Here is a 27,804-nt window from a genome sequence, read left to right as displayed (position 1 = left end):
GATGTCTGTATGTTTTATGCTTGTAGTGATGTCTCTGGTACTTTGTCTCACAGAATCCCCCTAAGGATCTCTTGTAGGGCTGGTTTAGTGGTGACAAATTCCTTCAGTTTTTGTTTGTTTGGGAAGACCTTTATCTCTCCTTCTATTCTAAATGACAGACTTGCTGGATAAAGGATTCTCGGCTGCATATTTTTGCTGTCTAGCACCCTGAAAATCTCGTGCCAATTCTTTCTGGCCTGCCAAGTTTCAAAAGAGAGATCAGTCACGAGTCTTATAGGTCTCCCTTTATATGTGAGGGCACGTTTACCCCTTGCTGCTTTCAGAATTTTCTCTTTATCCTTGTATTTTGCCAGTTTCACTATGATATGTCGTGCAGAAGATCGATTCAAGTTACGTCTGAAGGGAGTTCTCTGTGCCTCTTGGATTTCAATGCCTTTTTCCTTCCCCAGTTCAGGGAAGTTCTCAGCTATTACTTCTTCAAGTACCCCTTCAGCACCTTTCCCTCTCTCTTCCTCCTCTGGGATACCAATTATGCGTATATTATTTCTTTTTAGTGTATCACTTAGTTCTCTAATTTTCCCCTCATACTCCTGGATTTTTTTATCTCTCTTTTTCTCAGCTTCCTCTTTTTCCATAACTTTATCTTCTAGTTCACCTATTCTCTCCTCTGCCTCTTCCATCCGAGCCGTGGTGGTTTGCATTTTGTTTTCCATTTCCTTTAAAGCGTTTTTCAGCTCCTCGTGACTGTTCCTTAGTCCCTTGATCTCTGTAGCAAGAGATTCTCTGCTGTCCTGTATACTGTTTTCAAGCCCAGCAATTAATTTTATGACTATTATTCTAAATTCACTTTCTGTTATATTATTTAAATCCTTTTTGATCAGCTCATTAGCTGTTGTTATTTCCTGGAGATTCTTCTGAGGGGAATTCTTCCGCTTGGTCATTTTGGATAGTCCCTGGTGTGGTGAGGACCTGCAGGGCACTTCCCCTGTGCTGTGGTGTATAACAGCAGTTGGTGGGCGGGGCCGCAGTCAGACCTGATGTCTGCCCCCAGCCCACCGCTGGGGCCACAGTCAGATTGGTGTGTGCCTTCTCTTCCCCTCTCCTAGGGGCGGGATTCACTGTGGGGTGGCGTGGCCCGTCTGCGCTACTTGCACACTGCCAGGCTTGTGATGCTGGGGTGGGAAGGCAAAGTGCACGGTGGCAGGGGGGGCAGGCTTAGCTCGCTTCTCCTTAGGTGATCCACTTCAGGAGGGGCCCTGTGGCAGCCGGAGGGAGTCAGATCCGCTGCCGGAGGTTTGGGTCTGCAGAAGCACAGAGTTGGGTGTTCGCGCGGAGCGAGCAATTTCCCTGGCCGGAGCCGGTTCCCTTTGGGATTTTGGCTGGGGGATGGGCGGGGGAGATGGCGCTGGCGAGCGCCTTTGTTCCCCACCAAAGTGAGCTCTGTTGTCCGGGGGCTCTGCAGCTCACCCTCCCTTTGTCCTCCAGCCTTCCCGCTTTCCGAGCAGAGCTGTTAACTTATGACCTCCCAGACGCTAAGTCGCGCTTGCTGTCGGAACACAGCCCGTCAGGCCCCTCCGCTTTTGCAAGCTGGACTCGGGGGCTCTGCTTGGCTGGCGAGCCGCCCCTCCGCCCCGGCTCCCTCCCGCCAGTCCGTGGAGCGCGCACCGCCTCGCCACCCTTCCTACCCTCTTCCGTGGGCCTCTCGTCTGCACTTGGGTCTGGTGACTCCGTTCTGCTAATCCTCTGGCGGTTTTCTGGGTTATTTAGGCAGGTGTAGGTGGAATCTAAGTGATCAGCAGGACGCGCGGTGAGCCCAGCGTCCTCCTACGCCGCCATCTTCCCCTCTCCCCTGATATGATTATTATTATCAGCTCTAAATTATTGGGTGGCTCAAAGCTAATGATTGGATAGTCTATAAAATCTTCTTTACAATGTTCTGGAAAGTTCTTGAAAGAACATGGTAACAGGTAGAGCAGTGTGGTGTAATGAAAAAGCATTGGAGTTAAGATAAAAAGATCTGGATTTGAATCCTGGTGTTACCCTTTGGGCAAGCTTGAAACCTCATAAGATCTTTTTATTTTTTTAACATTTATTTTTAAGACAGAGAAAGAGCATGAGTGGGGGAGGGGCAGAGAGAGAGGGAGACAGAGAATCTGAAGCAGACTCCAGGCTCTGAGCTGTCAGCACAGAGCCTGACACAGGGCTCGAACCCATGAACTGTGAGATCATGACCTGAGCTAATGTTGGTCACTTGACCGACTGAGCCACCCAGGCACCCCTATTTATTTTTATTCTTTTTAATGTTTATTTATTTTTGAGAGAGAGATAGACACACACACACACACACACACACACACACACAGTACAAGTGGGGGAGGGGCAGAGAGAGGGAGACACAGAATCTGAAGCAGGCTCCAGGCTCTGAGCTGTCAGCACAGAGCCCGATGCGGGGCTCGAACTCACAAACCGTGAAATCATGAACTGAGTCAAAGTTGGACACTTAACCAACTGAGCCACCCAGGCACCCCAGAAACCTCATAAGATCTTTTAAGATAATAATAGAACTAGTTGAGGGAACTGTTACGAGAATCCAATGTAACAACATCTGGGAAAGTTCTCGAAAGTAAGCCCTTCAGGTACTGTGTGTGGAAGGTAGAAGGTGGTCTGATTCTTTCTGTCCAAGTGTAAACATTTTCCAGCCACTAGCCCCACACCACCTCTCTCTAGGATGTCAAACTGCTGGTGTCTGTGATGTCAGGAGACACAGAGGGTAATGCAGACCAACCTTGACATCTGGTGGGAGAAACAGATACGAGCCATTTCACATGCTGCCTCTACTGTGCATGCATAAGGTCATGGAAGAGGAGGAGGAGAGTCTTTAGGAGAGAAAACTGCAGAGGAGAGATAAAAACCCTGGCCAGCTGACCCAACCCTCAGCCCACACTATATTCCCTGCACCATGCTTCCTCCTAAAAGTCACACTGAAATAGTTGGCTCATGCACGATGCTAACAAATACTGAAGGCAGTGAGGGGCTGGCCCCAGATCTGAGGTCTCACTCTCAGAGGGATAAGACCATGAGACCTAGATTCAGGTTGGGGCCTGGGGAGAGCAACCCAAGAAGGCATCTGCCTGATTTCCATTTTGGTCTAAGGTAGAGGGAGGGAAAGGACAGGTACCCACATGCAAATGTGACTTGGCACCTTGAGAGCTGCCCTGTGGTCCATGTGTGACACTTGGGAATCAGAAGGAACAGCCCAATAGATTTCTCAAGGTTTATGGATGGTTCCCAATGCTATCATTTGAAGGTCTTTCCATCAAACATGGCAGGCAACCTAGCAGAAAAGATAGGCCAAATTTACACGTTAACAGTTTATAAAACTGTTAACAAAGAGTAGGCATCTATATGAAATTATATATTTGGTACGGTAACAAAATGGCTACCATCTTGAGCAAAAGAATCAATATTAGAGTTGAAAATGTGAAACTGGGTTCAGATTCCAGCCTGTATTGCTGGTTAATTACAGTAAAACCGAATACTTAGCAGCATGACCTGGGGGCCTGCAGACATTTGGAGGTGGGCAGCCCTCATGAGTCAGACAAGTGATCTTAGACAAGTTAATTAACCTTTCTGGGTCATACTTCCCTTGCTCATAAAAATGAGGCTAATGATAGAACCTACCTCATAGGATGGTTGTTAGGATTAAGTGAGTTGATATCTGTAAAATGCTTAAAACAGTAAATAGACAACAGTAAGCACCAAATAAAGAAGCTCTTATTGTTTGACCTTAACAAATCAATTGACCTTTCTGAGTCACTTTTCCTCAGCTGTAACAGAATAACATGCTAACAGTGAAAACAAACAAGGTATGCAACATATTCTGAAAAAATAAAACAACTAGATAAGCCTGTGAAATGATACAATTTTTAGTATTACACAAGAGGTTTTTAATTTTGTGCCACATTTCTATTCGGTAGATGGGAGCCTCTGCGTGCATTGTCTCTGGAATGAATATTCTATAATTTCTCTAAATGTCTGACATCTCCTCCAGGGCCTCGACCTGCCAAGAGCTTTCGTTCTACCACATCCAGAGGTCATTGGGAGGAGGAATCAATTAATACAAATTTGAAAAGAATACGAACTCTAAGTTAACCCACCGCTTGGAGCAGGAACCAATCTGTGACAAAATAAGTCCCTCCCAAAGGTGTAACCCCCTATTTTAAACAAATTTTCTTTGTCCTCTACACAAGTCCAAATCCTTGACAGGCACAAGATATCAGACTGAGGGAGCTACTGAGCTCATGCTTTGGATCCACACTAGACTTTGAAGTCACCGATTTAATGAGGGAGTGATTCTGACTGGGCTGAGTTCTATGTACACAGCGTCCTTGATACAGAAGGGTGATCCTGCCAACCCACTGTGGGCAGAGAGCTTATTCTCGTACAAGGGATGTATTTATACCACTTCCTGCACACTGGGGACCACCCCACCCAAATGATCAAATAATACATGTCTACAAAAACACCAAGAAACAGTCTGGGGTCCTCAGTTCTTCCCCAAGAAGGAAGCAGTGTTTTATCATCTAATCCAAAGTGACACCCAGTCCTCCTGCCCTATGCTGTTGGTCACACAAACCAACCCTGGTACAACGTGGGGACTAAGGACATGATGGTGTGAACACCAGGAACTGGGGACCATTGGGGGCCACCTTGGAGACCTGATAGGGTTACTGGCAAAATCAGTAAGTTCTTAACTGTAAAGGTCCTAGAACAGTATCAGTACTCAGTGTAAGGACTCAGTAAAATGTTAGCTATCACCATCGTGGTGGTGGTGGTGCTGTTGTTGACAGCATTAAGGGTTCAGTTGGTGACCGTGAAATGTCGACACCAGCCAAATCGCCCAGAAAATCAGCTCCACCCCTGACCTCATTAACAACTTAATCTAACCAGTCTACATACACGATTTTCTCTGCAACTTGCCCCTCAGTTTCTTTGCTTTTCAAGTGTGTTCCAAGTATCAAATGCAGCACACAAACCTTAAAAGGAAGTCTCCTCCTCCCCTGATCATTTGACAGATTTATAGATGGACATATCAGAATACCCAAAAGAACTCTTTAGGAGTTTTGATTCTTTCACATAATAAGAAACCTAAATAAAGGTGGTGCCAAGGTTGGCTCAGGGATTCAATGTGTCATCAAGGATTCAGGACTTCTCCACCTCTCCTACCTGCCATTTTTGGTGCAAGAGTGGTGGATCCCTTTGTTTTTTTTGTTTTTTTAATTTTTTTTTAACGTTTATTTATTTTTGAGACAGAGAGAGACAGAGCATGAATGGGGGAGGGTCAGAGAGAGAGGGAGACACAGAATCTGAAGCAGGCTCCGGGCTCCGAGCTGTCAGCACAGAGCCCGACATGGGGCTCGAACTCACAGACTGTGAGATCATGACCCGAGCCGAAGTCAGATGCTCAACTGACTGAGCCACCCAGGTGCCCCAGTGGATCCCTTTGTGACAGCAAGAGGGCTATAGTGAATTTAATCACAACGCAGTGCAAAGGCAGGAGGGGAGGGCGCTGGGGCACATGGACAGTAAGAGAACTTTCCTGATAGGTCTCTGTATTGTTCAGTTGTTTTGTTTTGTTTTTTTTTTTTTTTCAAAAAAATTTTTTTTTTTTTTAATTTTTTTTTCAACGTTTATTTATTTTTGGGACAGAGAGAGACAGAGCATGAACGGGGGAGGGGCAGAGAGAGAGGGAGACACAGAATCGGAAACAGGCTCCAGGCTCTGAGCCATCAGCCCAGAGCCTGACGCGGGGCTCGAACTCACGGACCGCGAGATCGTGACCTGGCTGAAGTCAGACGCTTAACCGACTGCGCCACCCAGGCGCCCCTCAAAAAAAATTTTTTAATCCAGGAGGAAAGCTTTTCCAGAAACTTCCCAACGGACTTTCCCTTGCATTTCATTAGTCATATGTCAGTCATATGCTGACCCCTAGCTGCAAGGAAGACCAGAAAATTATCTGATATTTTCTGAGATGGTGGCCTTCATCAGAGCCATCTTGAGAGAACAAAGTGGGACCTGGCTGTTGGGGCAGTAACCAAAAGACTGTCATGCTCCTTCATGCAGGTTCTCTCATTTGAGCAACTTCGCTATCATTCTTTCTACCTAGAATAGAAATATGCATGAACCCGGAAGGCTGTGAACCAAGCAACTCATCTGAAATTGATTAAGTCCTATTTGCCTAACATCATCCAGAAATTGCACAGACCTGAATTTTGCAGATAAGCTTTCTCTAGAAGTGCTAAAGCTTACTGTATTTTTACCACTCTTATGACAGTCTTTACTGAAATGCTTTACCTCTATGTCCTATTTGGGGGTGTGTCTAAACATAAGTTCACACTAACTGGGGGAACTTGGGTGGCTCAGTCGTTAAGGGACCAACTCTTGGTTTCAGCTCAGGTCTTGATCTCATGGTTCATGGGTTCAAGTCCTACATCAGGCTGTGTGTTGGTGGCACAGGGCCTGCTTTGGATTCTCTTTCTCTCCCTCTCTCTCTGCACCTCCCCTGCTCATACTCTCTCTCAAAATAACTAAACTTTAAAAACAATTAAAAAAATAATAATTTTACACTTCCTGAATGGCAGAACTGCCATTATGGTTATCAATTATTGCACCAGGAATAAACACTCTAATACCCCAGGAGGCTCCCTCTGCTCCAACACCAAACATCCCCATCTTGCTCAGCCTGCTCCAGGCAGTATATGCTGCACCTTAAAATATCTGTGGCTTCTGTGGAAGTGCCTTGTTTTCTGCTGCCACTTCCAACTCCTCAGAACTTCCAATGACAGTACCTGCTACTACACTTTAATCAAGACTTAGGACAGCATGGAAAAAGACCAGGAGAAAGCCTAAGGAGTCAGGCTTCCCTGCAGGGACACAGCAGTAAGGAGGCTGCCTCACAGATTGCAATGGAGCATTGGAGGACAGGTCTGAGTTGGTAGAAGGGATGTCACCACTGGGTGCCAGGGGAGTGCAGGAGGTCTGAGACGGGACCTTGAATTCAAGGTCTCTCCATGGTGTTAGACAGGGCATCTTGGACCTAGGGGCTTTGGGAACTCAGTTCCTTGTTTGGCAATTGCTTCCAAAGTTTGAAATGACCTCAGTGTTCTCACTACTCAAGTGGGGGTAGCTTAGATAGCTTGCAAAGATGAATCAAACTTTACAATTAACCAGCTAAATTATTCTTCCTACCTCTCTGGCTTTCACCTATGAATTTAATTCATGGAGGCGTATAAGCAGGACCCAGATTAGACTTCCTGGCCTCTCTGTGCCTGAGTTTAATTCCCTGGCTGCATCAAACAGCATCTTCCTTTGCAGGCTGTTTGATTGATGGCCTTGTCTTGGGAGGAATGTAAGGTTAGCTTTGGCAATCCCTTGTCTTCTTGATTCTCCTAGGGTGGAAGTCCTGTCTCAAGATTAAAACCCTCTGTGTTTCAAGGCACCTGGGTGGTGTTTCAAGGCACATGGGTGGCTCAGTCGCTTAAGCATCTGACTTCAGCTCAGGTCAAAGTCTCACAGTTTGTGGGTTCGAGCCCCGCATCGGGCTCTGTGCTGACAGCTCAGAGCCTGGAGCCTGCTTCAGATTCTGTGTCTCCCTCTCTCTCTGCCCCTCTCCCACTTGCACTCTATATCTCTCCCAAAAATAAATAAAACATAAAAAAAACCCTCTGTGTTTCACATGCTGTTTTACATGATACATGGGAGGCAAAAGGAGGTTAAGTCTATTGTGAGTTCTCACTACTTAAAGGGAAATATGGGTTAGCCATCGACTGGCTGGTGTTCTCTCACTTGGACTGGTGAAAGGGTCTTTGCTGTCATACAAGGTTTAAATTTGCAAGGCAAGCACGTCATCCAATTGTTGCTTTCTCCCTACAAATCAGAGCAGAACAGTGTGGGATCAAGGATTTCTTCAGACAGGGGTAACTGAGCATAGTTTAGCACATGGTTAACCAAATTAAACTTTGGTTATATAAATAACTCCACTCATTCATCATGTACAGTCAATCTTCATTATTCATGGATTCCATGTTTGCAAATTCTTTGTAACTTCAAAATCAATATTTGGGGGGGCTCTTGTGGTCATTTATAAAAATGTGCAGAGTGGCAAAAACTTTGAGTCACCTGATTCACATGTTCCTAGTGTTCCTAGCTGGTGCTGCACCTTCTTACTCCAGCTCCCATACTGGAGGTAGATGTCCTTTATGCTCTCTACTTAGTGCCACACTTTCACATTTTTGTGTGAAAATGGCTCCCAATCATTGGGGTGCTGAAGTGCTGTCTAGTGTTCCTAAGTAGAGAAGGCTGTGATGTACCTTATGTAGAAAACACACGTGTTACATAAGCTTCATTCAGGTATGAGTTATAGTGCTGTTGGCCATATAAACGAATCAACCATCTATATTAAATAAGGTGTCTTTAAACAGACATACACATAAAACAAGTTTATGTATTGATCTATTAATGAAAATATTGTGACCAGAGGCTCACAGGAACTTATCCTGCATTCCCCCAGGAGCCAACATTCATTATTTGCTAACTCTGTGTTCACGGAGAACACGACTACTGTGAATCATGAGAATTGACTCTATTGTGAATGTTCTATTTTAAATGAACTTAAATGTTTCTGGACCTTTCATAAAACCAGAAGACTTTATGAATGTAGACAGGCCTCCAACTCTCAAATATGTATTTGTGGTAACAAAGGTTTGATTTATTCCTGATCTAGACTTCTTCAGAATAAATTAAGAGGTCTTCTGTTTATCTATCAAAACTAGTAGAAGTACTATAAACAGAGCCCTATCTGTCATGAAGAATAAAGGAAGATTGCAATTTATTAGTAACTAGGAGATCAAATTAAAGTTTTCAGTTCCCATGTGCATTAAGAAAGTCCCCACAAGCCTCAAGAAAGGCCATAGGCAAAGGCACTTCAGGGGATGATATTTCCCATTTTCCAATTTTATTATGGCATATCTCCCAGCATTCTCCACGGTAGATGAAAAATTCAGCCAAGGTCACAGAGAGAAAAGAGAGGGGAGATCTACATTCTCCTCTAAATTTAACCTAGAAACTCCTTTAGAGGGCATTACTCTAAGAAAACAGATTCATGGGGCGCCTGGGTGGCGCAGTCGGTTAAGCGTCCGACTTCAGCCAGGTCACGATCTCGCGGTCCGTGAGTTCGAGCCCCGCGTCAGGCTCTGGGCTGATGGCTCGGAGCCTGGAGCCTGTTTCGATTCTGTGTCTCCCTCTCTCTCTGCCCCTCCCCCGTTCATGCTCTGTCTCTCTCTGTCCCAAAAATAAATAAACGTTGAAAAAAAAAAAATTAAAAAAAAAAAAAAGAAAACAGATTCATGACTTTTTATTATCCACTTTAAAATTTATAGCATCCTAGTTGAAGCCTTTATCATTGTGCTAGATTATACTGCCACAGCCTGCCAAGCACTCCCTCTGCCTTACCTCACCTCACACCTTCAATTTTTTACAACTCCATATAGATTTCTATCATCTAAGGTGCCCGCAGTTCTCAGATAAAGTCCAAAATCCATAGCCTGGCATTCAAGACCACCTGAAATTTAGTTCCAAGCTATGACATTTACCTTCCTTACCTCTACTTTCCAATATACAATCTCTTCTCCAACCCACTTAGCTCCCTGTTTCCACATGTAACTTGTTTCTGCTCAGCATAATGACTGAGTGGCTGAGACTCTAGAGCTAGGTTGTCCTGAGTTCAAATCCTGGCTCAGTCACTTACAATATAACTTGAGTTAAAAAAAAAAAAAAAAAAAAAACACACCCCTCAATGCCTTCATTTAAAAAATAAGGTTAAGGGGCGCCTGGGTGGCGCAGTCGGTTAAGCGTCCGACTTCAGCCAGGTCACGATCTCGCGGTCCGTGAGTTCGAGCCCCGCGTCAGGCTCTGGGCTGATGGCTCGGAGCCTGGAGCCTGTTTCCGATTCTGTGTCTCCCTCTCTCTCTGCCCCTCCCCCGTTCATGCTCTGTCTCTCTGTCCCAAAAAGAAATAAAAAAAAAAAAATTATAAAAAAAAAATAAATAAATAAAAAATAAGGTTAATAAGAACACATATCTCAGAGATATGGTCTGATAATTAAATGTTATTATGCATGCAAAATACTTAGCAGTACCTAGCACATTAAAGGTAATGAATAAATATTAACATAAAAAATAAACATTGTAAAGTCCCATTTCCACATTTTCACCTCACAACCTTGAAATATTGTCCTTCCTATAATTTCCATTTTCCTTCCCAACTCCTAAATTTACCTTTCTTCACAGCTTTGACCAATGAAGTAAGTCTCACATCTTGAGGTTAAGGGTAGGGAGGAGGAACAAGGAAGAGTAACAAGGAGAGTATACGTGCCAGGTTTCCTCGGAAAAGTGGAAATAGAAGGTCTACTCTTCTACAGTTGGCAAAATTTTTCTGTAAAAGGCCATATAGTAAATGTATTAAGCTTTGTGGGCCATTCAGCTTCCATCACAACTATTCAGCTCTGCTGCTATATCACAATGGCACCCATAAAAAGCATGTAAATGAATGGCTGCATTTCAAAAGAACTTTATTTACAAAAATAGGCAGCAACAACTCAACAGAAACATCAACAACCTGATCCAAAAATGAGCAAAGGACTTGAATAGACATTTCTCCAAAGGAGATATACAAATGACCATAAAATGATGCTCAACAAAACTAATCATTAGTAAAATGCAAACCAAAGCCACAAGATACCACTTCACACCCATTAGTATGGCTGTTATTTTAAAAATTAATTAAAAAAAAAAACAGAAAATAGCAAATGTTGGCAAAGATGTGGAGAAACCTCATGCATTGCTTGCAGGAATGTAAAATGATGCAGCCACTGTAGAAAACAGTATGGTGACTCCTCAAAACACTTAAACATAGAATTACCATATGAGCAATACTCCTTCTAGGTATATACCCCCCAAAAATTGAAGCAAGGAGCATTATTTGCAAGAACCAAAAGATGGGAACAACCCAAATGTCCATCAACAGATGAATGGATAAACAGATGTATTATATGCACACAATGGAATATTATTCAATCTTTACAAAAAGAAGGAGATTCCAACATGCTATACAACATGGATGAACTTCAAGGATGTTATACTAAGTGAAATAAGCCAGGTACAAAAGGATAAATATTGTATTATCCACTTACATAAGGTACCTAGAAAAGGCAAATTCAAAGAGACAGAAAGTCAAACAGAGATTCCTAGGAGCTGGGAGGAGGGAGGAATGGAAGTTTCACTGAACAGCTACTAATTTTCAGATTGGGAGGATGAACGAGTTCTAGGGGTGGAAGATGGTGATGGCCGCACAATGGGAATGTACTTAACACCACTGAATGTACATGTAAACATAGTTAAAATGGTAAAATTTGTATTAAATATATTTTACCATAATAAAAGAAATACAAAAAAAAGTAAATTGTTGAAACTAGGCAGCATGCCAGACTTGTCAGTAGGCCATCATTGGTGTATATTTGTGAAGAAGCATATGGTTGTTAGAATAGGTTAGGCTATGCTGCACTAACAAAGAATCCCAGAAATTTCAGAGGCTTAAAACTACAAAAGTTTATTTTTCACTCATACCAGATGCCCAGCATAGATTGGCAGATCAGTTTTGTTTCATGTGGTCACTGCATCGAGAGACGCCGCCATTTCTCCACCATGACTCAGGGCACACCACTGCAAGGAATAGGCAGAGCTGGAGGGTCACATACCAGCAAGTAAGTGCTCTAACCCTGAAGTGACACGTTTCTTCCACTCACAACTCGGTGGCAATAACTACTTAGCCAACTGCAACGCAGCAAGAAAGTACAATCCTCCCATGTTCCTGGAAAGAGACGGGCACTGGATTTGGGAGCCTATTAGAAGTCTCTTCCAGAGTAGATATTTTCCACAAGGTACTAGGATAATAAATTCAGGAACATATGTATCTGTTTTACCAGGGTTTATTCTAAGTTCTTCAGTGGTTAAGATAATTTACGTACCATTTGAATAAAAAAATGGTGAAAATATTTCTAAAAGTATTAACTATAGTGCATGAGGAAATTCCAGAAGCTCATTATAATGCCTCAATCCCAGTAAAAATTAAATATACACAAGGACTTCTATAGGTTACCACCCACCAGAGTAGTTAGAAAGAAGGCTAATATCTCAGCAGTTATAATACCCCTGCAATACCAAACACATCTTTAGTGAAAAGGAGAAAGTGACTTTAAAGTTGGAAATGCCTCAGGGAAGCAGGACACCAGTTGGAAGGATTATCTAGCAATACCTTGCAGATTAGTACAAATCCATACTTCAAGAATATTTCTAGAACTCAGAGAAGAGCCATCATTAAAGACTAAATCTTACTAGCCTGGATATAAGAGAAATTCTGAAATAAAAAGTCTTATTTCCAAAATGATTTTTTTTTCAATTAGACAAATATATTCAGGCATATGAAATGCTCAGCTCCTTACCTGGTGATAAGGAATGACAAGCCTTCTTCCTTCTAACATACCCTCTACCTTTTGAAATTGAAGCCTGTATTACTACCATCATAATTTTAATAAAAATGCTTCCCTAGTAGACCCTAGGACCCTGTCTCAGACATCTCTCCTGCTTATCCAAACTCCATAGAAATTGTTCCTCAAAAGTGTAGTCTCTTTGAAGGAAAGCATTTTTAAGCATAATATTAATAATATTTATGGTAGATAATTAAACTGTTCAACACTCCCCACTTTTTAAATCATCTCTAGTATTTCCAACCCCTTCCCATGAGGCCGCATTTATGAGGTCTCTTAAAACAGAAGCCATTGAGGTATCATGAAAACAGGAGTTTGGCTTTGCCCTGAGGGGGGTACTCCTACCCAATAATCAAAGGCTGTTTTATTTCCTTTATTTTCTTAAAGAAAACTAGCCTTATTTTCGTGCTAACCTGGACATATAACCAGACTTCTTCTCACTGGTATTTCCAAAATGGAAGGCAGTGAGCAAGGCCAGGAGGTGGGATGAGGTTGTTCAAGATCACACTTGGGGAGAGATTCGGGTATGATGGTGTGCAGAATGGTAGGGGAGGGCTCCACACACCTCTGTTCATTGCACAGGCCTTGAAAACACTTAACACAGAAGCTCGCCCCTCCATAGCTGTTCTTTTAACCCCAGATCGCAATTCCAAATCTCTCATTTCTGCCTTTCTCTCCTGGCCTCTTTTTCCTCTCCCATGAGCACTGTCCCCTCCTGCCTCCTTCCTATCCTCATATTGTATTAGACTGAAAATAACTATCCATGTTACCTCCCAACAAAATCCCTATAGTCTAAAGGAGGAGTTGTATCACAGAAGATGGCATCAACATTCCTTTGTAAGAAAGAGCTGGGAAAGTAAGAGTTCTCATCTCCTGACACCTGCATCTGAAAGGAAGCTAATATTCCTGCTCAAACAGCAAACTAAGCGCCACTCAAACTTGAGGATGAGAAAGAAGAAAACACACCCTTGCTTCACCTCTAGCTGCATAGAACACAAGCGTTGCGTGAAGGAGCCATGGTTGGCTTGTTCCGTAGCAAACAAATCACAGTTTCAAAATCCCCACACTGACTCCTGAGAGGAATCCCTTTCAAGCATGACTAGACACTTCTCTGGGCATATGACCAGCCCACCAGCCATCAGTCACCTTGCCTGCACTAGCTCAAAAGTTAGGTAATGTATTGCTCTGGAAATGTCATCTGGGCTTTTTAACATTTGAGTTCTTCCCCAAACTGCACTTTGAAGTAGCATGCTTAGAGGAATGAGCAGATAAAGGAGATATTTTATGTCCTGCAGAGAGGGACGAGTGCAATTATCTCAGCAGGCATACTTCTTTCTTCCACTTCTTCCCTTTCGAAACTCTGTCATCCAACATGGGTAACTACAAAGAGAATCAGTTTGCAAAATGAAGCTAATGGCTGAGTTGACAGCAGCATTTTCAATGGAAGGCTGACATAGAAAGTGCTGTGGCCTTGATGCGTGGTATCTGTTCCCATAAAATGCTGGCTACATCATCCAAACGTAAGCACGGTCACTCTTACAGATATTAAGGACTTAAGGCAAGAGGAAAATAGTTATTTTTAAAATAAATAATTGAGGGTGTGTGCAATTGCCTTTGGGGAACTGTGCTGGACTTCTCCCATTTAAATGGACACTCTGCAGCTGAATGTTTAATAACAATGATAGTGCTGATGGTGATGACCACCTGAGAGCAACAACATATGGCTTCACCTGGAAAATACTTCTTTTTCCTTAGGCTAACTGCTAGGTGCCAAACATTCTGTTACTTTGGTGTGGGATCCAGAAGCTTGCTTCTAAACATAGATGGCAGTACTGACTGGATTTACATGAGACTGCCTGGAAAAGACAAGGTCACGAGAGCCAGACCTCCTGAACAAGAAAGCTGGTGACCACCCAATGAGGACTCTGAATCTTTTTAAAACATTGATCATTCCCATTGTTTTCCAAAAGCCAAAGCGTATTAGTGATATATTGCTGCATAACAAATTACCTCAAAATTTAGTGGTTTTAGGGGCACCGGGGTGACTCAGTCAGTTAAGTGTCCAACTCTCAGTTTCGGCTCAGGTCATGATCTCATGGTTCATGGGTTCGGGTCCCACAACAGGCTCCATGCTGATGATGCCAAGCCTGCCTGGGATTCATTATCTCTCACTCTCTGCCCATCCCCTGCTCTCTCTCTCAAAAATAAATAAACTTTAAAAAAAAAAACTTAGTGGTTTTAAACAAAATTTTTCAGCTTCAGGAATTCAGAAGCAGCTTAAACAGGTATTTCTGCCTCAGATTCTCTTGTGAGTTAGAATCAAAATGGCAGCTAAAGCTGCTGTCATCTAAAGGCTTCCATGGAGCTATAGGACCTGCTGCCCAGCTGGCTCACTCACACGTACCTGGCAGCTGGTGCTGATTGTGAATAGGAAGCCTCAGGTTCTCCCCACATGAGCCTCTCCTCAGGTACCTTGAGTGTCCTCACATCATGATGATGAGCTACCCACTTGTCAGGAGTCATCCAAGAGAACAAGATGGAACAGCAATGCCTATTATAACCCAGCTCAGAAGTCACACACCAACACTTCTGGAACATTCGATGTGTTAGAAGCCAATAACTAAGTCCACCCACATGCAAGGGGAGGGTGAGTTAAGACAGTAGGGGAATTAGGCAGCACCTCGTAAAAGGAGGAGTGTTGAAGAATTCATGGACATATTTTTAAACCACCACATAAAGTTACATAGTCCTTACATAAATAACCCACAAATAGAACTTCTTGTGTTTAGCAAAATGATCTCACTTTTTAAAAAATGCACATCTATGGAGCATTTTATAGGCATGACTTGAAAGTGATAAAATACCTTGGTCACAGTCATTCTTCATGTGTGGCATGCTTATTGCTTTCAAAATACAGAACTCATATAGAAGTCCTTGACAAATGAAAGGATTTGTACAACGATAGCTCAACATGCCAGACGTCAGGCTGTACCTCTCAACTCCAAACCCACCCTTGCACCCTGGGCTGTGTGATGCTGAAGTGTGATTCTGTCACCCCATCTGCTCCCTTGCTTGCTCCTCCTTGTCAGGCCCTGCCAGTACCAGGGTGACAGGGAGATTGCAAAGCTAGAGGAGGGAGAAGGGATTTGCTCCTTCCTGTTTGCTTCTTTGGCATTTTCTTCTTGCTTCCTGTGCTACCCCTGCCTGTGTCACCCCAGCAGCAGCTCCCACCCAAGCAGCAAGTGGACCCAGTGCTGTGGATCCAGCCACATTGCAAGCACAGAGATGCCAGCACCCACTAGCCAGTGTCCTTGCCTTAGAAGTCAGAGCACGTTAGCGCACCTAGGTGGCTTAGTTAGTTAAGTTTCTGAGTTTGGCTCAGGTCATGATCACACGGTGTGAGTTCAAGGCTGGCATCGATCCCCACATTGGGCTCTGAGCTGACAGTGCAGAAACTGCTTTGCATCCTCTGTCTTCCTCTCTCTATGCCCCTCCCCTGTTCATTCTCTATCAAAAAATTTTTTTTAATTTTTAAAAAGAAGAAGTCAGGGCACCTGCTCCAAGCTCAGAGACACCAGACTCAATGAGGCAGCGGCTCCTTCTCAGAATTCTGAGTTTTTGTTCCTTGGGACATCTTTTCCATCGCTCTAAATTTCAAGAATTCCAACCTCTTCTCTTTGTTCCGTGATACCTCCATGATAACTTAGCATAGTTTGCCTTTCATTTACATCATTAACCATTCTCTATACCAAATTCTCTCTGTTAAAACAATGCAAGTTGTATGGTTTCTATCTCCTGACTGATGTACTCATCATGTATTTTCCCAGAAGAACCAGGAGAGACGTATGATGGATGGTGTTGTTTGGAACGTGGAAATTAGGTAAAGTCACAGGGGAATATTAGCATGCCCTCATCAGTGCTTGGGATCATTTAAGGTCATAGAGCAAAACTATCAGTCATGAAATGGGGAAATGTTATAATCCCAATGCTTTAAACATGAAAAGCTTTTTACTGATAAGGTTTTGTGAGGTGTTTTCATTTTTAAATCAAATCAGACACATAGGGAAACACGAATACATCCAGAATTCCCCAGAGAGGGCTACAGGAGGATGAGGAGTCTTCTCCTGAGGGGAGAAGACTGGAGAACAGGCTGTCCTGGTGCTCACAACCCTCTAGCCATATACACACTCTGCTTCAGAATCACTCCAATGTGAAAATCAGGAATCTTCTGTCCAGTGACTAGCCACCCCATGACAGACAAATGAAAAGCGACCCTGTGTCACTTTGCTGCACATGGCAAAAAAACCTACTGCATCTTCAACCAATAGCCAAGAACTTCATCAAGCTAAGGCAATATTGTCCCAAACCAGCAGGTATAGGTAAAAGGAAAAAGTAAGTTCAGAAATCTAGTTTAGAAGTAAACTGTTAACTGAATAAAAAAAAAAAAATCCACTCCGAGCAGAGAAAGGCACAAAAAGGTGGGGCACAGAGGGTAACACCAGAAACAGACTGGTTTCAAGGTTAAACCAAAGATGACCCAACCATCTGGTTGTGACCTTATAGAAGTACTAATAAAGAACTTTCTGATCTCTCTCCCACGTCAGTCCACCTTTTGCATTTCAACCACCAACGATGTTGTTCTTTTTAGTGTTTTTATTCCTCAGATGTAACTATGATTTACATGTGCACCTTCCTAAATATATTCTGGGGGTTAAGAAGACATCATCACCACAGCTACAAATTAGACTCAAAGCCACTCCCTTCACTCAGTATATAAAAGAAAGAACATGAAACATGAGCAAAAAGTCACTAACACTTATGAATCCAGAAGTCAGATAAACAGAAGGAATTTAATGTCAGTTGCAAATAACAGAATATTAAATCAACCATAATAGCATGTATTATAAAGTTATAAATACATACACAGTAACTTCTAGAAAAGAGCTGCTATAATTTAAATTTTATTACACAAGTACTTATTTCAAAATTGCTGAGCTGAAACTAAATTACCTCTTCAAAATGGTTAAGTGGTTGTTCTTGGTTTGGGCTGAAATTTTGTTATATGACTGAGTAAGTATAAAATCTGTTTCAATACATTTGCTTTAACTGCATGGGTCTCTTAACCAAGAGGGATTTAAAGAATTGGTACAATAAACTGACAATTTACCTACACTAAATCTTCAAGAAAATGTTACCGAATGTGACAAGTTTGGTGAAAGGGTCTTAAGTATTAGAACTTTGAGGTATTTTCAGAAGACCCAGTTTAGATCTGGGCTAACATCCAAAACCAGACCACCACTCTCCACTAGCCACATCAAGAAAAGGCATAAAAGCAGCACAAAGGCAGGAAGACCCCACACTGTGCACATTTGCAGAGGAAGGAAACATGTACAGATACTAAGAGCATGGTCTTTTAAGGAAGATAAACTGAGCTGCCAGCTTGCACTAAGACTAACCTTTTTTTTTTTTTTTTCAAATCAAGGTATTTTTGAGAGAGATAGAGAAAGAGAGAGAGAGAATGCATGCACGCGAGTGGGGCAGGGGCAGAGAGAGAGAGGGGGAGAGAGAGAATTCCAAGCAGGCCCTGCATTGTCAGCACAGAGCCAGGCACGGGGCTCAAACCCACAAACCACAAGTTCATGACCTGACCCAAAATCAAGAGTTGGATGCTTTAACCGACTGAGCCACCTGGGTGCTCCAAGCCTAGTTTAAACTATCTTCTAATCTCAACTTGTTCATCTGCAAAATGCGAATACCCGCAAAACTACTCTAATACCCGAGATGTCCATGTGACCAAATTAGATGGGCACTTTTCCACGATGGCTTGCTTAGCTTCATTCAACATAGCTAATACTGTCTCCTTTTGGGAAAACTCTCCCCAAGCTTTGTAGAAGAGAGGCATTATCCTCTCTCCATATTCCTACTTTGGTTCCCAGTGGTATGAGCCAGTCTTTCCTGTAAATATATGACTTCCATCAAACCACACTTACTAGGAAGCAAGGGCATGGTTGTAAAAGGTCACTGCTCATGCATACCAGTCCCCTGCTAGCTATGGCTAGCACATGCCTCCCAACACCAGGGCCCATGTGCTGAGCCTATCACCCCCACCTCCACCAAGGGGCAGGGCCTCTGCACAGGAAAGATGCCCACCACTGATTCTTCCTTGCTCTTTGTTTCTCCTCTCTCCACTCATTCCCGGTTTTTTCTCTCCCCTTCTTCCTACATTTGACTGGATGACTGAGGTAGGACTGTGTTGTTGTTCTTTTTTAATTTTTCCAGAAATCAAGGAGATGTTCTTGATTCCTCCTGATTTTTATCCCTGGCCACAATCAGTCAACACCAATTTGTGCTCATTCTTTTTTTATACTAATCTTGACTCGATTAAGGAGAGTCTCGACCCCCACAACCACCCTCTATTTCACCATCATTTCTCACTGGACCATGGAAATAGTTCCATGTGATAGCAATTGTTAATGTTATATGTCAACTTAGTAAGTTATAGTGCCCACTTGTCTGGTCAGACTCTGGTCTACATGTTGCTATGAAGATACTTTCTATACATAATTAACATTTAAATCACTAGACTTCGCCTAAAGCACATTATCCTCCATAGTGTGGGTGGGCGTCTCTAGTTAAAGACCTTCAGGGAAAAGGCTGAAGAGGAAGGAATTTGAACTCAACATCAATTCTTTTTTTTTTTTCATGTTTACTTATTTTTGAGAGAGAGACAGAGCGTGAGTGGAGGAGATGCAGAGAGATAGGGAGACACAAATCTGAAAGTGGCTCCAGACTCTGAGCTGTCAGCACAGAGCCCAACGTGGGGTTCAAACCCACAGACCATGAGGCCATGACCTGAGCCGAAGTCGGACGCCTAACCAAGTCACTCAGGTGCCCCATTAGACTCAACATCAATTCTTACTGGCATTTCCAATCTGTTGGCCTGCCCTGCAAGTTTCCGACTCACTAGCCCAAAAAATCACATGATCCACGTCTAAAAACAAATCTATGTGTGTGTGTCCAGATAGATATGTTTATATCCTATCGCTTCCATCTCTCTAGAGAACCCCAACTAGACTAACACAGCCCCCAGGTGGTTTCCTCACCCTACTTTCCTCTCCATTCTCTACAGGGAAGGCTGAATGTTCTTTCTTAAGGCACATACTTTATTGTATCATGTCATTTTTCAGTATAAAACACAGCTATGGCTTCCCATCGCACTTAGAAAAATAAAAAAACTTAAAATTCTCAAATCTCGACATAATCTGATCTCTGTCCTCAGGAGCCTCATCTCAGCCTCTGGCCACTTGGCATACTCTCTACATGGGCTCTTTCTGCCTTCAGTCTCTCAAATGTACTGTGCTCCTTCTTATCTCAGAAGCTTTTCCCTCTGCCTAGAGCCCACTCCCTAACCTTCTTCATGGAGCTTCCTCTAAATCCTCCTCAACTGGCATTTCCTCAGGGAGGCTCTCTCCCTGACCCCCAGAAGTAATAATAATAGTCAAAGTTCTGCTTTGTGCCAGTCTGTTCTAATCACCTTGCACATACTAATTCACTTAATCCTCACAACTCCATCAAGTAGATATTATTAGTATCCCCATTTTCCAGCTGAGCAAAGTGAGGCACTGAAGGCTTAAGTAATGTGCCCAAGATCACACAGCTGAGGTGGGATTTGAATCCAGACACTTGGACTCCAGAGTCTGTGAACTTCACCAGTGAGATCATCTTTCCCCGGGCAAATCCTCCTTTTATTTTCCTTCACGGTATTTATTGCAACTCATAGCATATATGCACATATCTGGTCACTTTCTAGCTCCCTCCACCATCCTATCAAGTAATATGAAGACAGAGACCCTACTTGTTTTGCTCGTCTGCATACCTGGTTCAGTGTTTAGTATATATTTGTTCTCAGTAAATATTTGTGGTTGTATATCCTCATGCCTCCTTTCCCCACCTTGTCATTTACAGGTAGCAAATTCTCAAACTCATCCTCAGTGCTTCCAAACCAGTTAGGAATAACAAAGGGAGTCCAGATGAAGAATCAGACTAAAATCCTCACTGTCTGACTTTGGCTCTGTTTTTGTAAGCTGTGTTCATTGCATGGAACAGCCTCCATAGCAACACAGATACCTGTGGGATAAGACTGGAGAATTCCCCAACCCCCAAAATTTCACCCACCATCTACTTGAAATATAATCATTAGAGATGCTATTCCTTATAACCTCTCATTACAACTCAAAAAGGCCCTGGAATCTGAGAACTGGAAGTCATTATTAATTAATATCTCAGGTAGGATTATAGGACACCCTGGGAATGCAGCACTGAGTAGGGTCTCCATAGCAGATGGGCCTGGTATTTGGAGCTGGGTCACTAGTCGAGAGGGAGGGAGCTCTAGGTAGAGTTCACATCACCCAAAGCTGATTGTGCCTTCTCTACATTGTTCAGCTGCTTCCAAGTAAGCCCTACAGGAGCTACGTTGACAAATGTCAATGCCTCCTATGGTTTGCAGAAAACCTCTAATTTTTAGTTTTATCTGATGATGTAGCCATGCAACAAAAAGCCACCCAATTTAAAAAGTGAGAAATTTAGTTAATCAAGAATTTGCTTTCCCTTAAAGACACCAAACTGGTTAGGTTGATTCTTCACTGATTTAATGACAAGTCATGTAGCTACAATCCAATTAAACATTGTTTCTTTCTACCTACCACCCTCCCCACTGAGAACACTGGAATACAATTTAGTACATACTAGGATTAAATTGGGAAAATTTGGATGATGGCCATCAAGAAACATCAAAAGGTATTAGTTATTTTCTTCCTACTTCTCAAATTTATACCATCCCCTTTTGATGGTGCTATGCTAACATTTTAAGACAAAATACTTATAAACTTACTTTGCATTCAAACTGATTGTCTCAGGAAGGAAATACTGATCTTGTAATGACTACACTGATTGCCTTTTAAGGAAAGGGAAAGAGCCCAATTTGTTGTCAGAATAGTGCCAAAGAGTCTTGAACCCAACCTACTAATCCTGGAAACACAAGTAGCTAAAATTCTTTGAGGTTAACCTAGATGGACATACAATTAGGTTGTATTTACTAATTAGTGGGGAAAATATGACAAATAGCTGTCTCAAGAATCTTCTAGGAACATCCTAGTAGAAGACTCAAAATCGTAGCAATTGTTTTTAATATGGAGACAAGCCATATTGTCATTCTCAAAAAATGAGATTTTGATCACCTTTCATTAGCACAACAATCATAGTCCAGTAGAAAAAAGTCTAGATGTGTAGTCAGGCTTGGCTTCTTGGTCCAATTTCATAACTTTTGGCTGAGTGATCTTGGAATCATCATTATATTTCTCTGTGGGGAATAAGCTTAGGAATTCCCTGAGCGGTACAGATGGGCTAACAAAGCATAAAGGTTTATATACACAATGGAATACTACGTGGCAATGAGAAAGAATGAAATATGGCCTTTTGTAGCAACGTGGATGGAACTGGAGAGTGTTATGCTAAATGAAGCAAGTCATACAGAGAAAGACAGATACCATATGTTTTCACTCTTATGTGGATCCTGAGAAACTTACCAGAAGACCATGGGGGAGGGGAAGGGAAAAAAAAAAAAAGGTTAGAGAGGGAGGGAGCCAAAACATAAGAAACTCTTAAAAACTGAGAACAAACTGAGGGTTGATGGTGGGGGGGAGGGTGGGTGATGGTTATTGAGGAGGGCACCTGTTGGGATGAGCACTGGGTGTTGTATGGAAACCAATCTGACAATAAATTTCATATTTAAAAAAAAAAAAAAAGAATTAGAAAGCCACAGGATGAACACACCCAAGTGTGGGTAAACAAGATGAGGTAAACAAGGCAAAGGTCCCCAGTATAGGACAAAGGTATAAGAATAGGAAATCTCAGGATGGAAGCATCCAAAATTAGGTAAACAAGATTAAGGAATCAGGGCAGAAACACCCCCAATTTAATACTATGGCAGAGAGCTGCTTTCACAGGAAGGAAGGGCAAAAATAGGAAAACAGGACTTCAGACCACAGCAGGGCCAAGTTGCCCAGAGCAGAGCTAATTAGCAAAAGAAAGGTACCTTGTTGACCGTGAGGTAGCATGCTCTATCTGTCTTATCCCCTAGGCAAGTTAAGATAAACAGACAGCACCTCCTTTCTGTCAGAAACAACCATCCGCTTAGTGCCAGGATTTTGTTTTGTATTGACCCAAAAACCCCTAACTCCGCATATCTTCAAAGCCCCCTTTCCCTCACACCCATGAGTTAATGTTCACAGTTTCATTGTCTCTTTGTGCACGTCCATCACGCTTCTAAGCCTTCTGATCCTAATAAAAATTGAGGAAGGACCTTACTCTTGTCTCCTCCCAGACATTAGCCTCTCTCGCATTTCTACCCTCTATCCACTCTCTTACTGGACAAGAGAGAACTCCAGACCCAGAGTCTATGACATTTCTCAAAAACTCAAGGGGAGAATTTTAAGAAGTAGAGGATGGCTCATAGACACAATTATTTAACTACCTTTATAAAACAGAACAATTAAAATGTTCCTGATTCTAGTTCCATATGCAAAATTTCCAGGATAAAATGTAATACTTCAAGACTGCACCCAGGCCACCAGGAAAAGTTCTGAAAGACTTTCAGAGAAGAACATCCAACACAAATGACCCTCAGAATCCTGCTGCCCACATCAACCTTTCTGATTGGAGTCACTGGCTGAAGAAACTTTCCTAAATGACCACTTCTGGTGTTCTGCACACTAAAACAAAAATCAACTTTTCAAAATTAAGCTTAAGTTCTTCCCTGTGGCCCTCAATTGCCTAACCATCCTCCTTACTTCATTAAGCATTGGGATTGCTTTTCTTGTTTTTGTTATTGAGTGCCTACTGTATAGCTGGCACAATGCTAAGTACTTTGCACGCAGGATTCCCAAGGGAATAGTTCATTTATATTCAATCTATAAAGCAGGACATTGTGCTATATTGGCTAGAGATTGAGTTTATTGGGAGTATGAGAGAAGAGAGGTAGTGCTTTATGATCATATTTTTTCCTAAGCTTTCTTTAAACCATAATCTATCAATCTTTCTACTACTCTAGACTTAAATTAAAGAAAAAAAATGTTTAAATATGTTAAACACATAATAATTTTGGGAACTTTATATGAAATTTTCATGTGGCAAAATCTCCCAATACAGTTGTAGGAGGTGAGATTCCACATTAAAATATATCAAGTAACAGAACAGCTTTGAATATTGGAAGCATTTATGTTACAGATTGGCATTAAAACTTGGGTGACTGACTGATCCTAAAGTTCTCATCGAGGGTTCCAGAAGGTTTCTGTGAAGTTTCCTATGCTGAGAAACTTTCACAATTTCAAAACAGAATTTGTTGTCTCATCAATTTCCCTGACAATGTTCTTGCATGCTGTTTCCAAATAGACAAACAAATCATTTTGCAAATGGCAAATGGTGAAGTTGTACTTATTGGAAAGATAAAAATGAAACAAACCTGCCAACTGAAAACATCAAATTTCACAAGTGTTTGATAAAAAATCCACTATTGATTGGATTTGATCCACATACATGTCAGCCGCCTAAAAACTCTGCTCCATGAAGGATTTAAATGACTGTATCTGAAATCATTTGAAAGAAGTAAAAAAAAAAAAAAAAAAAATTGGTCAGTCCAAATAAGTGAAGCCCTTATTCACTTAGTAGCATCGTAACTGGTGTCCTGGTGCCTCTATTTTCATACCAAGGCACATCTTTATGTTTCTTTTTTGCCCACTTCCTTTTCCACTGGGCCCATCTACATTCTGTCCTATTGTTAGTATCTACAATTCTGTAGATTTTGTTCCCAAATATTTGTTGATCCCTCTAATGGGAGAATTTTGTTTCCTGTTCCACTGGTATCAGGTCTGGCTATGTGGTTTGCTTTAATTCATAAAATGTGATGAAAATCATGGTGCCATTTCCAAGTTAGAGCCTTAAGAATGACCCCATCTTATCACCATCTCTTTTCGCCCTTTGCCATGAGCACAGCCATGTCCCAAGTACCGGCAGCTCCTTGACCTGGATCCTGGACAGAAAAGAGCATGGAGTAGGGTCACCAGTGACATGAGTGAGAAATAAACCTTCTTGGCTGTTCTAAGCCACTGAAACTTGGGAATTATTAATCCAGCATTCCTTAGCCTGTAATTGAATGATATAATCAATTATCTTCACACTTTAACTGTATATCTCCAAAATAATTTTGAGAAACTATGGATCACCTCTAAATTGTTTGTTGACAACTAAAATTTCCCGTCTGATGTCCAGCATGTGCAAATGTTGTCATTTCGATTTTTGTAAATTGTAAATTTTTGATTTTTGATTGTTTAAATAAAACCATTACATCACTCTTTTAAATTGCCCCAAATGGGTAAAATATCATATTATTATAAGACCTACCATCATCTATTTTAAAAATACATAAACAAGTTCTGATAACTGGAACATTTACATCATTCTCTTTTCTATGCACTTTCTGCCCTCTAACATGAACACAGTCAGATGCCAGGTAGGAGCTGGTCTTAGATCCTGGAGTGAAGAAAGTATGGAGTATGTTGTCTTTACATGTTTTCTCTCATGAGCCTCTCCCTAGGAAGTATTGCTTTCACAGATATCAAGTAGGGGACAGGAAAGCATTTCATCTTTCCTGCTACACATTTGCAATATATGTGAGTTCAGTACATTGTCACAGACGCCTAAATACCCTGTTTGTAATGCCACAATTTGTACTCAACAGAAATAAGTAAAAGAAAAGACACAAAATCCCATAGCAGGTACATGGGGTTTTGATTAATGGAAGCATCATCAATACTGATATGTGTCATTTGACTGGAGATTTTCACACCCCTGAACTATTCACTGTGCTATGATTTCAGATGTGAGGAAGTATGACTTCCTTTGGGAAAGTGGGAGAAAGGCAAATGTGAAAAGAAAGGTAAAAAAGAAGAAACCATACTGCTTCCTGAATTTGCAGGCACTTTTCTAAGCCAATAAATTTGAGAAAAATGTATAGGTATATAACAGACTATGTATGGACACTGGGAATACAAAGAATTGATGCCCTTTTTGTGCCCATGTACCTTTTGGAAAAGTCTCCTAATCTCTGCCAGGTTCCTGGACCCTGATTTGAAGACTGTTGCTGCCAACTCAAGACAATTGAGAAATCGAATTGGCAGTGCTTAAGAAATAAGGTATTTTATTGTCTAATATTTGTATTAGTCTTCTGTACTGCATAACACAGGCAGCAGCAGCAAATGACACATATCTATTGTGCCACAGCTTCCGTGAGTCAGGAGTCTGAGCACGACTTAGCTGGGTCCTCTGCCCAGGTCACGAGCCTGCGGTCAAGGTGTCAGCCAGGGCTGCAATTCCATCTGAGTTGCAAACTCCTCTTCCAGTCTCACTGGTTGGTCACAGAATTCAGGCCCTTGTGATTATAGGACCAAGGCCCTCACCTCCTAGGGGCTACCCACCATTCCCTGCCATTTGACTCTCACCCCAACACATTAGCTTGTGTCTTTAAGGCCAACAGGAGAATGCTTCTGCTGCCTCTTCTATCTCTGACCCCTAGACCCACTTATAAAGCATTCAACTGATTAGGTCAGGCCCACCAAATTAATCTCCCATTTGGTTAACTTAAACTCAGCTACTGCAGGGGCTTAATTACATCTGTAAAATCCCTTCGCCTTTGCCATCTCATGTAACATAATCAAGGAAGTGGTATCCCATCATTTTTGCCAAAATGTACTGGCTAGAAGCAAGTTAAAAGCCCCACCCACAGTCAAAGAGAGATTTTACAAGGGCATGGGTCACTGGAATTCATCTTAGAATTGCCTACCATTCTATTTAAGCCAAAAAGAACATTAGACTTACAAATGTGACAACTGTGGAGTGTTGTTTTTGCTTGTTTTAAATGTTAATTTATTTATTTTGAAAGAAAGAGAGAGAGCAGAAGAGGGGGAGGGGCAGAGAGAGAGGAAGAGAGAGAATCCCAAGCAAGCTCCATGCTGTCAGCACAGAGCCCAGTGCGGAACTTGATCCCATGAACCATGAGATCATGACCTGAGCCAAAATCAAGAGTCAGACACTTAGCAGACTGAGCCACCCTGGCACCCAACTGTGGAGTGTTTTCAGTTTAGAGTGTAAGTCAGAGAGAGACAAATACCGTATAATCTCACTTATATTTGGAATCCAAAAAACAAAACAAAACAAAACCAGACTCTTGAATACAGAGAACAAACTGGGGGCTGCCAGAGGGAAGGTGGGGGGGGGGATGAATAAAACAGATTGAGAGGTATATCCACTTATCAAATAAGTCACAAACATGAAAAGTACAGCATAGGGAATATAGACAATAATACTGTGATAACACTGTATGGTGATGGACAGTTACTACACTTATTCTGGTGAGCACTGGGTAACGTATAGAATTGTCAAATCGATATTTTGTATACCTGAAATACAATACTGTATGGTTTTGGGGTTTTTTGTTTTTGTTTAAATGTTTTTTATATGCATTTTGAGAGAGAGGGGCAGAAAGAGAGAACAAGCCAGGGAGGGGCAGAGAGAGAAGACAGAGAATCCCAAGCAGGCTCTGCATTGTCAGCACAGAGCCCAACGCAGTTCTCGAATCCACGAACCATTAGATCATGCCCTGAGCTGAAATCAAGAGTCAGATGCTGAACGGACTGAGCTACCCAGCACCCCATCACTGTATGTTAATCATACTTTAATTTATTTTTTTAAGTTTATTCATTTTTGAGAGAGATAATGAAAGACCAAGTAAAGGAGGGGCAGAGAGGGAGAGAGGGAGACAGAATCCCAAGCAGGCTCTGCACCATCAGCACAGAGCCTCACCCAGGGTTCAAACCTAAGAACCTTGAGATCATGACCTGAGATGAAATCAAGAGTCTGACACCCAACCAAGCCACCCAGAGGCCCCAATCATACTTCAATTTAAAGAAAGCCAAAAACAAAAACGAACAACAACAAAACAACAGCAACAACAACAACAAAAACTGAAGGAAGTCCCTCGGGCACTCATTATTTAATAATCCTTATAAGGATCGCCAAGAAAATTAGTTTAAAATATAGATGTCCCAGGCCCCACCTCAGAGATTCTGATTCCCTAGGCAAAAAATCAGCCA

This window comes from Lynx rufus, unplaced genomic scaffold (assembly GCF_022079265.1).
Source record: "Lynx rufus isolate CCGP_SWC_20201006 ecotype Redwood Valley unplaced genomic scaffold, mLynRuf1.p SCAF_1, whole genome shotgun sequence".
In the NCBI taxonomy this organism is placed as follows: domain Eukaryota; kingdom Metazoa; phylum Chordata; class Mammalia; order Carnivora; family Felidae; genus Lynx; species Lynx rufus.
Note: the sequence above shows the minus strand (reverse complement) of the source record.